Source organism: Sorex fumeus, unplaced genomic scaffold (genome assembly GCF_029834395.1).
Source record: "Sorex fumeus unplaced genomic scaffold, SorFum_2.1 ptg000039l, whole genome shotgun sequence".
Classification (NCBI taxonomy): Eukaryota; Metazoa; Chordata; class Mammalia; order Eulipotyphla; family Soricidae; genus Sorex; species Sorex fumeus.
Genome location: NW_026606096.1, coordinates 12,713,951 through 12,718,091, shown reverse-complemented (window position 1 = coordinate 12,718,091; position 4,141 = coordinate 12,713,951). Strand labels below are relative to the sequence as shown.

General features: G+C 47.5%; 1 pseudogene; it reads left to right on the top strand.

Moving 5' to 3' along the window:
• Positions 1 to 2,613: 2,613 nt before the first annotated feature.
• Positions 2,614 to 3,878, top strand: LOC130028421 (TAR DNA-binding protein 43-like; annotated as a pseudogene).
• Positions 3,879 to 4,141: the final 263 nt, after the last annotated feature.

Here is a 4,141-nt window from a genome sequence, read left to right as displayed (position 1 = left end):
AGACTTGCTTCTGCAGCCAGTAAGAAGCTAGACCAAGATCCACATCCACACTGCCTGGTTTCCAAGCCCATACTCTCCCTGCTAATCTGTCACGCCTCGTGACTCAGCATAAAGAGCCCAGCATCTGTCACAGGGATTTCAAATGCTGCCATTTCTGGCCATACGACTCCTGTCTTATTTCTCTTAGCCTTAATTTCCTTATCCCCAAAGTGGTGCTTGTTATTGATATTATCATTTTAATTATCACTAGAGAATGAGACAAACAAAAAAAGTGAAGAAAGACGTGATCCATGCAAGCACACAGAGACAGAAAATCCAAAGATGTAGGTCAGCCACAAGAAATGACTCAATTCATCTGGTCAGCTAATTGTAGTCATGGCTGGACAAAAAAAAAAGAGTTTGTTCATTATTGTTTCAGGAATCTTTCCATTGGTGAGCATTTTCCTGGCCTATTTAGGTAATCCTTGCCCATGATAACTCTAGGATCCTTCTTTTCCAACTTCAGTTTGCTAGCTTCATTCTCTTTCGTTTCTATATTTCATCTAGAAAATCCCATTGGATAATGCTTTTTATATTTTTGGCAAAGGACCTTTATATTCTTCAAAGAGGAGCTCCTAAAAGGCAGCTCATATAGAGAAGGGACCACCAAGTAAAGGATGCTTGAAGGACCCGCTCGGGATGGGAAATGTGTGTTGAAAGTAGACTATAGACCGAACATGATGACCACTTAATACCTGCATTGCAAACTACAACGCCCCAAAGGGGGGGGGAGAGAGAGAGAGAGAGAGAGAGAGAGAGAGAGAGAGACAGAGAGAGAGAGAGAGAGAAAGGGGATCCACCTGCCACAGAGGCCGTGGCAGCGGAAAGGGTGGGAGGGGGATTGGGGGTTGGCGGGGAGACCAGGGGGGTTGGTGGGAAGGATACTGGGAACATTGGTGGTGGAGAATGGGCACTTGGTGGAGGGATGGGTACTCGATCTTTGTATGACTGAAACATAAGCACAAAAGTTTGCAAGTCTAACTGTATCTCATGGTGATTCATTAAAAAATAAAACTTAATCAATTAATTAATTAATTTTTTAAAAAAGGGAGCTCCTATATAAAATGGATGGTGAGGGGGGCTGGGAGGGGCACGGGGGGTGCGAACTCAACCTTTCTTGCTGACTAGGATCACTCCATAGCATAATTCCAAGTTACCAAAAGATCCTCTTCATACTGAGGATGAAAATGGTATGAAATGAAGAAAGTGAAGGAGACAGCATGTTTGGAAAACAATAGACACCATTCTCAGCAGGGATGTCATAAAGAATTTCATGGAGCACTCATGAAATTCTTTCACTTGGTCACTTGACATCCCGCTATTCAAACTTTAAGACCTGAAAAATATACTGTTCTTGAAATGAGCACAGGAGACCCAGGAAGAAGAAGCCATTTCATTATTATTATTATTATTATTATTATTATTATTAGTGAATCACCATGAGATACTGTTACATACTTATAAACGTTCATTTTTGCATTTCAGTCATACAATGATCGGTTACCCATCCCTCCACCAGTGCCCATTCTCCACCACCAATGATCCCAGTACCCCTCCCACCTTCCCACCCCCTCCCCCTCTCCACCCTGCCTCTGTGACAGGGCTTTCCCTTTTGTTCTCTCTCTCCTTTTGGGTATTGTGATTTGCAACCGAGGTATTGAGTGGCCATCATTTCTGTATAGTGTGCTCATATGCTAGCTTACCTCAGCATTGGATCATACCTGACAGAAGTGCTGGATTTGTTGTCATTACTAATTGCATGATGGAACTGAAATGTTTTCCCACATATTCTGCTTTCTAAAGTAAGCAGCTGCTTTGGGTTGATTGAAGAAAATCAGTCCAAACAGTAAAGTAAATCAGGGTAAATGGCTATAAAAAAATGACAGAAAGGAAACTTAAGAAGTCACTCTCATCTCTTTTCTCTACGGCATCAAAGTCAATTTCTTTCTTATCAATCTCTTCCAAATGCAGTCAGCAAAACATATAGTTCTAATTCTTTTGGGGGGGGGTATTTTTAACTCCTCAGTGAATGTTTTTCTTTTCTAAATTCTAAGCCTAGTTCTTGCCAATTGCTTTCCTTTTCAATTTTTTTTAATTGAGGTGGGATGCCACACCCAGCTCTGTTCAGGGGTTACTCCTAGCTCTGGGCTAAGGGATCACTCCTAACAGGGCTCAGGGAAATATATAGGGTGCTAGAGATTGAACCTGAGTTGACCGTGTGCAAGTAGGGTGCCTTACCTGCTGTCTATCTCTCTGGTCCCACCAATTCCTTTCTGATGTATTCAAAAGCACATGGATGTCTAGTCCCACAACAAGATGACATTTCAATTAAATCCAATTTAAAAATTATGCAAAATAGAAGACATTGGTGAACCCAAAGAGCTCGATTTAAGAATGTGTAAAATACTTGAATACTTGAATATGATGTCACGAAGAATATAGAAATACATGAATAATAAATACATCAAAGTGTTCAAGGTTAGTGCGAGCCGAGAGCGAGCGGTCGTGGGCGCTATCGTTGCGTGCGCCGCCTCGTGGGTTCCGAGCGACCTAGCGGACACCGAGCGGGCGAAGATGACCGAGTACATCCGAGTCACGGAGGAGGACGAGAACGACGAGCCCGTCGAGATCCCGTCGGAGGACGATGGCACCGTGCTGCTGTCCACGGTCACGGCGCAGTTCCCGGGCGCCTGCAGCCTGCGCTACCGGAACCCCGTGTCGCAGTGCATGCCTGCCGTACGCGCGCCTGGTGGAGGGCATCCTGCACGCGCCCGACGTGGGCTGGGGCAACCGGGTCTACGTGGTCAACTACCCCAAAGATGACAAAAGGAACATGGAGGAGTCTGATGCTTCGTCGGAGGTGAAGGTGAAAAGGGCCGTGCAGAAGACGTCTGACCCCATCGTGCTCGGCCTGCCCTGGAAGACCACCGAGCAGGACCTCAAGGAGTATTTCAGCACCTTCGGGGAGGTCCTCATGGTCCAGGTAAAAAAAAAGATATCAAGACTGGTCACCAAAAGAGGGTTTGGCTTTGTGCGGTTCACGGAGTATGAGACCCAAGTGAAGGTGATGTCCCAGCGACACATGATTGATGGACGGTGGTGTGACTGCAAACTTCCAAATTCTAAGCAAAGCCCGGATGAGCCTCTGAGGAGCAGGAAGGTGTCTGTGGGCCGCTGCACCCAGGACCTGACTGCCGACGAGCTGCGGCAGGTCTTCTGCCAGTACGGGGAGGTGGTCGATGTGTTCAACCCCAAGCCCTTGGGGGGGGGGCGTTTGCCTTCGTCACATTTGCAGATGATCAGGTGGCCCAGTCCCTGTGTGGCGAGGACCTGATCATCAAAGGCATCATCAGCGTGCATATCTGCAACGCGGAGCCCAAGCACAATAGCAATAGGCAGTTAGAGAGAAGTAGAAGATTTGGTGGTAATCCGGGTGGCTTTGGGAACCAGGGCGGGTTCGGGAACAGCCTGGGCGGCAGGGCGGGACTGGGCCACAAGCAGAGCAGCAACATGGGGGGCGGGATGAACTTCGGCGCCTTCAGCATCCACCCGACCATGAGGGCCACGGCCCAGGCCGCCTTGCAGAGCAGCTGGGGCATGATGGGGATGCTGGCCAGTCAGCAGAACCAGTCGGGCCCGTCAGGGAACAACCAGAGCCAGGGCAACATGCAGAGGGAGCCCAACCAGGCCTTCGGCTCCGGGAACAACCCGTACAGCGGCTCCAACTCAGGCGCCGCCATCGGGTGGGGGTCGGCCTCCAATGCGGGCTCCGGTAGCGGCTTCAATGCATGGACTTCAGCTCCAGCATGGACTCGAAGTCGTCGGGCTGGGGCATGTAGGCTGGGCTGGTCAGTTAGACGCTAGAGACTGGTGGGAATTCAAATTTTTCTAAACTCATCGTAAATATATTGTAAGATACATACGCACTAAGAATTTTCAAAATTGTTTTTTTTTCGGTGTGGAGTATATTCAGGAGTATTTTTGACATCTTTCATTTAGAAAAAGAAGAAAAGCTAAAGGAATTTTCTAAGTTTTGTTACATAACGGGTTGAATACTTGAGTGTTTGAAAGTGAACTGCTGTTAGCCTGACAGGTAAACCAA